The sequence below is a fragment of the Lactuca serriola genome, chromosome 3, assembly GCF_051521515.1.
Source record: "Lactuca serriola cultivar US96UC23 chromosome 3, Lser_US96UC23_V15, whole genome shotgun sequence".
In the NCBI taxonomy this organism is placed as follows: Eukaryota; Viridiplantae; Streptophyta; class Magnoliopsida; order Asterales; family Asteraceae; genus Lactuca; species Lactuca serriola.
In genome coordinates this window covers 231736870-231749716 of record NC_136410.1, presented here as the reverse complement: position 1 = coordinate 231749716, position 12847 = coordinate 231736870, and positions in this window count along the sequence as shown.

Genomic DNA, 12847 nt, shown 5'->3' with positions numbered 1-12847 from the left:
TTACCATAGCACAAGTAAGGCATTTGCTAACATAGGTGGCAATCTCTGCCTTCATGTTGGGCCACCAATAATGTTGCTTGATATCCAAGTACATTTTATCTGAACCCGGATGAATGGAGTATCGTTTCTTGTGGGCTTCATTCATGACCACCTCTCTAAATCCCCTAAGTTTAGGGATCCAAATGGCGGTTCATAAAATAATATGCTTCATCCTCCTTCACTTCAAAATTCTTTTCCATCCCACGTAACGCTTCGCTTGCTTTGTTTTCCGTCTTCATGGCATCGGACTGGGCCGCTCTAATTTGTGAGGTCAGGTGGGATTGAATAGTTATGGAGAGTCTTTACATGACGATTCAAGTATTCTTTCTGACTCAAGGCATCAGATACCACGTTAGCCTTGCCTGGTTGGTACTTCATCTCGCACTAATAATCGTTTAGCAGTTCAACCCATCTTCGTTGCCTCATGTTCAACACTTTTTTATTTAAAATGTGTTGGAGACTCTTGTGGTCTGTGAAAATGGTGCACTTTGTACCATAAAGGTAGTGCCTCCAAATTTTTAAGGCGAAGACCACAACTCCCAATTCTAGATCATGGGTCGCATAGTTCACCTCATGTGTCTTTAGTTGTCAGGATGCATAAGTTATCACCTTCCCACGTTGCATGAGTACACAGCGTAAACCCTGATTCGACACGTCGCAGTAAACTACGAATTCTTCTGTTCCTTCTGGTAGCGATAGTACCAGTGCACTGTAGAGTGCTTGCTTCAGAGTTCGGAATGTAGTTTCTTGCTTACCTGTCCACTCAAAGGGTACACCCTTTTGTGTAAGCATGGTAGGTGGCTTGGCTGTCTTAGAGAAGTTCTGGATGAACCTCCTGTAATAGCCTGCGAGACCTAAAAAATGGCGAATTTATGTGGGTGTCGTTAGGATCGCCCATCCTTAGATGGCTTTGACCTTAGAAGGATCCACGTGTATCCCTTCTTGACTAACAACATGACTCAAAAAGTTCACACTATGGAGCCAGAACTCACACTTAGAGAGTTTTGTGTATAGCTTTTCGGTTTGCAGGGTTTCCAGGATTTATTGGAGATGTTGTCCATGCTCCTCTTCGCTTCGAGAGTAAACTAGAATGTCGTTAATGAAAACGATAACAAAGTTGTCGAGGAATGGTGGCAGATTCGATTCATTCGGTCCATGAATGCGGCAGGGGCATTCGTTAGACCGAAGGGCATTACGACAAATTCATAATGTCCATAACGAGTTCGGAAAGCAGTTTTGGGGATATCCTCTTCCCGGAACTTGAGTTGATGGTATCCAGATCGCAGATCTATCTTGGAGAAATAGCTTGTGTCTTGAATTTGGTCAAATAGATCATCGATTTGTGGAAGTGGATAGCGATTTTTGATAGTGAGCTTATTTAGTTCCCTGTAGTCAATGCACATCCTAAAGGATCTGTCTTTCTTTTTAACAAAGAGAACCGGAGCTCCCCAGGGTGAGAAACTGGGTCGGATGAATCCTTTGTCCAAAAGCTCACTGAGTTGGCTGGACAATTCTTGCATCTCCGCAAGAGCCAATCTGTAGGGCGATTTGGCGATGGGCGTAGCTCCTGGCACAAGGTCAATTCGAAACTCGACTTGTCTTTCTGGGGGAATCCCCGGAAGCTCTTTAGGAAAGATATCCGAGAACTCACAAGCTACTGGAATGTCTTGAATATTAACCTCTTCCTTGGATTTATCCACTATATGAGCCAGAAACGTCAAGTCTTTCTTTCGTAGATACTTATGTGCCTTAATGCACGAGATAAGACGAAGGTTTATGTTGGGTTCGTCTCCGTATACAATCAGGGTTTCGCGATTTGGAAGGTGAAGGCAAACGACCTTCTCGTGACATATAATTTCAGCATGGTGGGGGCTTAACCAATCCATGTCAATAATCGCATCAAAACTCCTAATGGAAACAGGCATTAAGTTTATTTGAAAGACATGTTGGTTCAAGGTTAGGGTACATCCGATGTAGATTTCCCCATTGGATTCTGTTTTCCCATTGGCCATTTCCACCATAAAGGTTTCATTAAGCTTCTGGGGTTGTTGCTTTAACAAGTGTGTAAATCTATTGCTCACAAAGCTTCGTTCTGCTCCGGTGTCAAATAGGATGCATGCCTAAGTGTAGTTTAGGAGAAACGTACCGGTGACAACTGTGGGGTCCTGAACCGCTTCTCCCTGACCCATGGTCAGCACTCTTCCTGTTCCTCCATTCCCAGGGTTGTTGTTGTTGGTGCAGTTTCGACAGAAATGCCCAGTCTTTCCACATCCATAGCAGGTGTGGCTCGGTCCTGCATTGTTGCCACTGTTGTTGGTGTTGTTGTTGTCTTTGCGGTTGTTGTTTCTTTGCTGCTGGTTCTGGGGAGGATAGGTCCTGTAATATTTTGCCGTGTGACCCTTTCGATTGCAACTGGTACAATGCATCTCCCTGCATTCGCCATTTTGATGGAGAGTGCACTTGTTGCACTTTGGGAGATTTCCGGAATATTGCCTAGGAGCACTTGGAGCATCTGAGACTGGAGCATGTGGTGTGGAGGGAACTTGGGTGGTTGCAGCATTAACTGTCACTGTCTGTTGCTTCTTTGACGACTCCGAGCCATGTCGTCCCTTTCTCTTGTTATTCTTTCCTTTCTTGTTGTGACTCTCCTTTTTACCTTCGGCTTCCCCTGGCTTCTTGCACTTCTTGTTGTTGTGGTCGTACAGTTTCTTAGCCAACCTCTTGGCACTGTCGAAGGTTTCAGGATTTGCAGCTATCACATTTCCTTGAATTGGGGAAGTTAATCCCCAGATGAATCGTTCGATTTTCTTTCCCTCCGAAGTAATCATGCCAGGGCACAACAGAGACAGTTCGCTAAACCTTGATATGTATGCGTCAATGTCGGAATTTTGGACGGTGAGATTCCACAACTCCTGTTCCATCTTCTGAATTTCGCCTCGCGGGCAGTACTCGGCCATCAGCATTTCTTTCATCTCCGCCCACGGCATAAAGTTGGCTACGGGGAGAGTCATGGCTTCCACGTGTCCATTCCACCAGGTGAGAGCTTGATCAACGAACGTGAATGCGGAAAACTTCACCTTCATCTCCTCAGGGAACTCGCATATCTCGAACACTGATTCCACCTTCTCAATCCATCTTTTTAGGGTTATCATTCCCCCAGTGCCATTAAAGGTTCGTGGCTTGGCATTGGTGAAATCTTTGTAGAAGCATGTCTTGGTAGGTCCTTGATTTATTCTGTTGTTCGAACTTCCAGCCCCTTGTCCATTGCCTACTCCATTGTTCCCTTGGTGAATTTTTTGCCATGGCTACGGTGACCGCAGCAGATACAACTGCTTGGAATGCAGCTGAATTGACTTCGGGTGGGGTTGGCCTAGGGTTTCCACGGGTTAGTCGTTTAGGCATCTTTCTGTCATGGAACAGAAAGATGTTGAGTGTCTAGGATTTCTGCGAGTTTGTGGTCACACATATTTTTCACTGATAATATCCGTACTTTGATACATGAAAATTTGCTCGAAAGAGCATACATAAGTGGTGCAAGTTTAGCAGTGTAACGACTCTATGAGTAGTGTAATCACTTAAACATAGAGTCGACGGTACATACCATAGATCATAGTACTAGTAGGGTAAGTCTGATCCTAACACTCTAAGGAGTGCCCGATGACGGCAACGAGGTAATACACCGAAGTGTTGTGCCAACAACTGGGCCATCTCAGTCATTTCTCCAACGACTTCATCTCTTTCTTGTTCAAACTGCACCGCTCGTGCTTCCATGTCGAATAGCTGTTGCCGTAGAGTAGCAATCTCAGCTTCTGGAGAGCGATTCTCCCTCACGGGATTTCCTGGTGGGGCGGGGTGGTCCTGCTACGCCTCGCTGGCAGGTGATGTGGCAAAATCCTCGTATGTGTCTTGTTCTTCCTCAATGTCGTCATCGGTCCCATCAAACTCGTATTCAGTGTCCGTGTACTCGTCAGGCCCAATGTCGTGTGCTTCTCCCTCGGGCTCGTCCTCGATCATCCCGTGGACCACTAAGACCTGATGAAACTGAATGCCCTAGTGCTCTCCTTCCATGGTGACTAAGAGAAGGTATATGAATAGACTATCATTACTCCTACGACGTTTTAATTGCTATACGATTTGAGTTGATGTTCTCTTCTTGGTAATAAAGGGGTATGTTTTTAGGTTTACCAACCATCGCGATTTCCTCGGGGCATGTGATAGTTGTACTTCGGAGTAAATGTAGTTGATCAGGCTACATTCACTCCTTAATACGACTATGAACAGTCCCGGCTTAACCGAGATGCTAGCATTATCTTATTTGATTTGGTATTATGTTATTTTTCCTATATCGTACAAGTATAGTTGTTTTATCGTTGTGTTTTATTTGTTTTGTTTTGTTCAGAGTTGTTTTTGGTCCCTCTTTGGTTTATAGTTGAATATCAATGTGTGGTTAGATATGCTAGTTCACTATAAACAGTGTTCTCATACCAACATGTCACACCCCCGAACCAGACGGCGGAAACATCCGAGGGCTCACGTGACTTAAATTGAATATCATCACAATGAATATACATGAATCATAACATAAACATCACCATGCATCAATATTTTACAGCTGACATTGTTCACGTCAAGTACATTGTTTTAACATTACAAATTCATAACATAAAGAGTTTGATAGTTTTCAAAAGCACAACACCCTAATCATACTTGGTACTACTCCTCAGCTTACATGTTACCTGAGAATGCAAGTTATTTTGAAAACGGTCAACATATGGAATGTTGGTGAGTTCATAAGCAGGTTTCATATGAAAAATGTTTTGTGTAGTTTCAAAGGAAACAACCCAAAAAAATCTGATATTTTCTTAAAAGACCATTGTGTATATAAAAGTGTGAAGATCCGTAAATATATGCATGATGATTTCCAAACGTGTATAGTCGAAAAGTTTCGTATTAAAAGTACCAGTGAAAATTGTTGAACTTCCCCGGAAAACCCGATGTTTTCTGACAATAAAAAAAATATCGTATAACTGTTCGAATTGTTATTCCGTCACTTGAATGATTTTTGATTTGCCTTGATTACTTGATTATTAGTGGATTTATTTATGTGAGTCATTATAACCATGCATGATAATGACTAATTCGTCTGTCTTGGCACTCTGGTGAACGCCAGAATTGCTCTTAAGATTTTTTCACTCTAGACTGACCGAGTCTAACTGTAGAGAACAGCTGAGGTGTGGGGGAGTCACCCCCGTATAGATCTATACACAAACTCTCGCTCTCCCTCCAAGAGACTTTGATTATAACTACAGACTACGACCGACACACGCTGGTGTCACCCGTTACTACTCACTAAATCCCAATTGACTTTGATTACTATTGATTATCGATCCGTATTTGTTTACTTGGATTGAAGATAGGCCTAATAAACGATGAGAAGAGGATTACAAAATCCTACTAATCCCACGTATTATTTATGGCTATTGGATATACGAAGGACACGCTGGCCCATTTCGCATTTGATTCACTTGGACCTTACTAGCAATGCTAATGGGCCACTAAGGCCCAATAGCACTTAAAAGCCATTGAGGGTCCCTTAAATATGAAATTGAGTCATAGAAGGCCCAATAACATTTATTTATTATCCTTTGGGCCAAAAAATCATGTTAATGGGTCACAAAGTCCCAACAAGCATGATTGGAACTTTCAAGCCCGAAGAATTTAATGTTTACTTGTTTTAGGTATAGTTTAATTGTTGGAAAGTTTGATTGTGTGATTGTTAATTTCGCACCGGAACAAGGTCGGTCGGTTATTTTTAACGATGTTGGAGTTATACGTATTTTCATCTTTTCATTTTCATGAAATTGCAGTTTGGTATTTTTATTTTAACTCAAATATCTTAAAATGAAATAATTGACTCAAAAATCTTGGTTTGAACCCCTTTCAGCCCTTCTTTGGTAAAATTGACAATTTTAGTCCTTTTATATATAAAAAGACAGTTTAAGCCCTTAAACCATTTTCTTGACACCTTTGGCCCAAAGACTTGTTCAAGTGATATTTTTAGCTCAAAACTTATTCTTTGGCAGCTTCAGCCCTTCCAGAAAAGTATTTTTCGGTTAAAGCCCAAACTTTTTGCAACTTTTACAATTTTGACCCGAAATCCAAAAAGTTTACAATTTTGATCCTTATTTGGAAATTACAACATTATAACCCCTGAATTTGTTTTATTCACCCTTTTACCCCCTGTTTTGAGAAGTTTACCATTCCAACCCCTTGAAAGCTGTAATTTTTGCATGTTTTGGCTTAATGGGCCGAAAAGCCCAAAAAAATTGGCCCATTAAGCTACAAATTACATTTCTAGCCCTTAAAAGAGTATGATACTCATAAAAACATTTATTTTTACTGTTCTGACTCTTTTAGTCCTTAAGAAAACTGTGGATGGCAAATTTTCAACCCAACTTTTGTTTATTTGACAATTATAGCCCAAAAATGGGTTTTATGTTGTCATATGTTTGTTTTAATCTTAGAGGTTAATTTTCTTAAGTTGTTTACTGTAAGATGTTCTAGATCATGTTTATCTTCCTCTTAGATCCATAGATCTCGATATTTCCATTCTTTTTGTTACATATTTATCACATAAACACATGAAATCACACATAACATACACATACACATAGATCTACACATTTTACTTGTATTCTCCCCCATAAAACATATGAAAACTGAAAATAAAGGGGTATGAACTCACCTTTCTTAGTTGTTCTCGGTTTGGAGAAGAAATGGGAAGAGGTGGAGTTGATTCTCGGCCCTAGCAAGTTTCTTGAGAGGTATTTAGGCTTAGATGGGTTCTAAGAAGCATGATCATGAATTTGCATGAGTTAAGATGAGATGTTTGATGAAATATAGAAGTTAAGCCATGGATTCAAGTAAAGACTTACCAAGAATGATGATATTAATTGATAAATTCCTTGAAGACACACACCAATGCTCGAAAATTTGGAGAAAAAGGGAAGAGTTCTTGAGAGTTTTTCTTGTAAGAGTTTGATCAAAATGAAAATGGTGGTGGTGTGTGGTGCTCTCGACCGTAGATAAGGAGAGGGGTGGGGGGAATGAGCTTGCCTTGATACATGAACTTGGCATGGATACATGAGGGATATAACTTAGAGGTATGTTGGATAATCATGAGGTGTCAACATAAAAGTCAACTCTCTTAATCTCCTTCTCTTATATATATATATATATATATATATATATATATATATATATGTATATGTATATATATATATATATATATCTAGATGGGTCGATAGGGAGAAAGAAGAGGGATGGAATGGGCCTTTAATGCTTGGTTCTGATAATAGGAGGCCTATTTTGATGGTTTTCGGCCCATTGGGGCCTTAGAGGTGTTTACGGCCCAATTAGAATGAAAGAATGGGTTTCATAGCCCATTAAAGCTAATTAGGTTAGTTATGGCCCAATAAGGTCCATTAGGGTATTTTATTTCATTCTAGGCCCATTATGGTCCAAAATGTTAAAATAAATGAATGTGGGTCCAATTAGCGCCTATTTAAGAGTCCTAAGCCCAGAATAGTCAAATTGGGAGCTTATTGGCCCATTAGGCCCAATAAGGAAATCCTGGTCCCAAATGGACTTAAACCGGGATTTCTAGGGTTTCCAATTCTTTGTTGACTATTTGAAATGCTTGTACAGAGTGTTTGATGGAAAATTTGTTGTTATTAAATAAGCATCATACATGCTTTCATAATTTTGGTTCACTAATGTTATCATTGTTGTTGTTACATGGTATAGAATTCCTAGTTGTGACAAGGAAGAAAATGGAACTTCTTGAAGAGTCATTGTTTAACTTGGAGCTTTTCGATCCAAGCTTTGTACACCTAGATCTATCTTCTGGAGGTATAAAGTTTCAACCTGAGACATATATCTAGCTTGTTCTTAACCTCTTACTATTCTTGAACATCTATAACACATTTAGAAATATTAGTTTTGTAACATCCGAAAAACACAACCAATTTAAAATTTTCAAAGCAACCCGATTTTTATTAAAATGTTCACAAAAAGGTTTTCAATACAATTCATTTAAGTATTCCCAGAATCTCGTTGTTACAAAATCATGAGGAACGGTACGATCGCGCCTTCGCCTTGCCACAGTCTCCTGAAGAACCTGAAAAACATTAAACCACAACTGTAAGCCCGAAAGCTTAGTGAGATACCCCCAAAATACCAACCACGCATACGCCTTTCCAGGCCGTGACCTTCCGGTCCAAAACATATAAATCAGACATAACAAAACAGGTCATAGAACAATCATGCATATCGGGTCTATCGTGACTGGTCCGCCTTATCAGGCCTTCAGTCCGTCGGATCCATCCTCCGGGTCTAGTCATGTCCTCTGAGTCTACAGTGGGGTTGGTCCGCCCGCATTGGGCCTTCAACCCACCTGGTCCACTCTCCGAGTCTACAGTGTGACTGGTCCGCCCGCATCGGGCCTTCAGTCATCCTGGTCCACTCTCCGAGCCTCGGCACGTCTGGTCCGCCCTCGTGGGGCCTACAGCCTATCCGGACCGCTCGCTGGGCCTTCGGAACAACCGGTCCGCCCTGGGTATCTTGGCCTACAGCACAAAGCAGGACCCGCCTCAACCCATCTCTAGTCCAAACAACCATGTGCACAAAACATACAGTCATATAGCAGTCATAATCAACAAACCGAGTAAACAGTTCACATAGCATATCATTACCCTAACCGGGCTACCGCCCTATCCGATCACTAGCATAGCATTACTCAGCACATCGAGAACTGACCTTTACAAGGTCCCCTAGCATGTACCATCCTAACTACCAGGATGCAGACACAACCAGCACTAACATGATAAACGTAACTGAATCTCAATACAATAAAGGGCCGGCCTTGGTGCCTTAGACCCTGTTGATATAGTGAGGATAACTCACCTCGAAACTGCCGACTGAACAGATAGCTCAAGCTGCTCCGATCACTGATACGATCTCCACTCCTGGATAGCCGCCAATGCACTGAACTCAAACGATAAACAACAATTACCAAAATACCCCTGGAACCACTGGTCAATCATTGATCAAAGACAAGGTCAAAGTCAACCCCAGACTGACCCTACTCGTCGAGTCAACCCAATGACTCGCCGAGTCCTTAAGATTCCCTTCCTACTCGTCGAGTATCCCCTTTTTACTCGACGAGTTTCTCCTGGAAGAATCGCGGGGCCACCCCGACTCCACTCGCCGAGTCTGAAGAACAACTCGGCGAGTCCCAGTAAATCTTCAAGCCACTCGCCGAGTCTGAAGAACAACTCGGCGAGTCCAGCCATGCAGACGAGCAACTGCTTCCTGAAATACGTATGGTCCCGAAATACACAATCATGGGACCTTCTGGACCTCTAACCATCCTATTACTGGGTTACAAACACTTGGGTAACAATATGATAATCCATCTAATCACCAAATGGGTTTCATAAACCCTAAAATCGTGCACACATCAATATAGCAGAAAATGATCCGAAATATTACCTGAATAACACCCTCTCTGTGTCTCCAAACCTCAGAACTCGATCCCCTTGATATTCCTTTGGCCAAAACTCTTCTTCTTCTTGCCTAACAAGTTCTTCAAGGTTCCAAAAGCTTTCTCTCTTGCTCTAGACGCCCACAACGATTAGGGTTCTTCTCAATCGGCCAAAAGACGAACAATGACGGCCTAAGCGGCATTATATACGATCCAAAACCAAACGGCTAGGGTTTCTGCTGAACAGCGTCGACTCGCCGAGTCCATATCTGGACTCGTCGAGTCCAGTCGCGAACCCGCGACCAAGTCTGCGATCCTACTCGGCGAGTCTAGGCTCCAACTCGCCGAGTCCCCTCTTAAAACACCCCCAAATCATAATTATATCATTATTTGAAATTCCGGGCTGTTACAACTCTCCCCCACTAGAACTAGACTTCGCCCTCGAAGTCTCATCCTGAAAATAGCTCCGGATGCTGCTGCCGCATCTCACGTTCCAGCTCACCGGTCATTTCCGGCTCGCATCCCCTGAATATCCTCTAATGGAACCACTGCCGACTCATCGGCTATACACTTCCTCAGTTGCGACTCATGAAATATCATGGATTTGTCTCAAATCCGTGGGCAACTCCAACCGATAGACCCCTCAGGCCTACCCCCGCAATCACATGAAAAGGCCCAATATACCGGGGCCCCAACTTGCCCCTCTTCTTGAATCGAATCACTCCTCTCCAAGGAGAGGCCTTCAGGAGTACGAAGTCACCGACCTGAAACTCAAGCTCTGTACTGTCCATCGCTCTCTGTAACCGAAAATTATCCATGATGCCTTACTGCTCCTATTCTCATCTTCCACTTGACTCACATGGCTATAAAGCCACGCACCCTCGGATTCCCGATCCGAATTCCACTCTACCTTTATCATAACGACCGAAAGACTCATTCTTCCATTTCGGAGCAACTCTCCCGAGTTCTCCTATCGCAATCACACCTACATGCCGATCTAGCTCTAGCACCCTCAGGTGCGGATAACCTGATATATAGACGACATCCTCAACATCCTTCCAGGATAAACCACTGATACATACCCAGAACCCTGATCATGATCTCACTGAGAGTCCAAGACTCTTGCTCTGCATCCCTTCCTAACTCCTCTCCCTGACTCCACGTCGCGATATTCCCTCTGCGCCCAAAGCAACATATCGAGTCGAAAAAAGAAACTTATATTCCGCCGCCGCAACACACTACTCAAAGATCATCGACGGACCACTGCGATCGCAACTCTGCACTGCCACTTTCACCTCCGTGAAACCCCACTTATCTGCCCAGCCACCATGACAGGCACCATGGTGCTCATCCTACGCCACATTACCACTTTAGGGCGTACCCAATATCCATGCATTACCGCTACTCCGGCTCTTAGCACAAGGACTCTCAAGCCCATGCACTACCTTCACTGCTCAAGATCGCTAGCCGGGGCCAGACCTCCCAATGTAATCCCATCGCGACATACGCAACCCATAGCCTCTAACCGATTCAATATTACCCGCAGAGTCTTCAGCATGACTGGACCGCCTCCCCGGGCCTTCAGCCAATCTGGACCACTCTCAGAACCTTCAGCCAATCTGACTGGACCGTCCTCCGAGCCTTCGGCCTGACTGGTACGCCTACCGGCCTTCAGTCTATCCGGACCGCTCCGCAATCACTCATCATTCCAACTATCTCTTCGGGAAATCCTCCCGTGCATACCGTTCTAGCCCTCTAGGGGTTCCGAACTCTACCTCCATCATACATACTCGATCCCGGCCTGCACCCATGCCTTCCTCAATCAACTGCTCTAGGTCTGTATTTCGCCCCGCACGCCTACTGCTCACCCATCCGAGCCTGCTCTCATCTGATAGAAATACCGCTGAATTCCCAAGCGGCTAAACAACCTTCCATGCCCAACGACCATCCAGAGAATTTCCAATTCTCCCCCACTTAAGACGCTGACAGATAATCACCGGTCGCCATCACCGATCTCCCAAAGCACCTCGTAGGAATCAGCACATGCACTCCAAGTGCGTTTCACCAGTACCGACAACTTTCATACAAATCATGCTCCTACGCTGTACAACCCGCTCGAAAGCGACTCAATCTTCATCTTTCCATTCCTCAGATTGCAGAATCCAACTAGCCTCCAAACTAACACCGCATCCGCCACCACTCTTCTCAAAGATAATCAATGATGGCTCGAAGTACAATCCCAAAACCATAACGATCCCTCAAGGGACACAAGATACTAAAACCAAAATTCCGATCACAACTCGCCAATCCCTCAAGGAACAACGAATACCACAAGAAACCCGAAACGCTATTTCCATAGCCAACCAACAAAACTAGCAGATAACAATACTCCACAACAAGCATAAATAATCAAAACATCAGAAAGAAACATACCCGCAACAGCAAGCTGAAAAACACGACCCTAAGCCCTTGGGGGCTCCGCTCCACCCTGACCTCCACCTGTGATCCTCAACGTAGCCGGTGCTGGAGCCTGCACCGATCCTGCAGCAATCTGTGGACAGTTGACCTTCAAATGTCCAACCTGATGACAATGATAGCATATCCTCAAATCCCGAACCGGCACCGACTGCCGACAATCCCTCGCATAGTGTCCCTCCTTCCCGCACTTGCGGCATGCTCCACCGGACCGACAAACCCCGGCATGACCCCTTCCACACTTACCACAGACGTGGCCACCCTGATCTCCCATCCTGAAATCAACGGTCTTAGACCGTTTCGTCGCCGGCTGCGACTGCACCGGAGCTTGCCTCAGCTCACGCATCTGTAACTCAATCTCTAACTCACGCCGCCTGGCGGCCTCCTGCAACTCCAGCAAAGTCTCGCACCTCTGCGCAGACACAAACTGTCTGATATCCCTCTTTAGCATACTCAGATATCGGGACATCTGAGCCTGCTCCGAAGCGAACTCAGGACAAAACATAGCCCTCTCAGTAAACATCCTGGTGATTTCCGTCACCGATTCCGAATCCTGCTTTAGCTCCAAGAACTCCTGAGCCAACCTCTCCCTCTCGACCTGTGGAACATAGCGAGTACTGAACATCTCCCTGAACCGATCCCATGAAATCGCAGCTCTCTGCGCATCCGAATACGATCCCGTGGTCAATCTCCACCAATCCTTTGCTCCGAGCCTCAACAGGTTCAAAGCACACCTCACCCTCTGATCAGCAGGGCATGAACAAGTGAAGAAACATCCCTCCACATCTG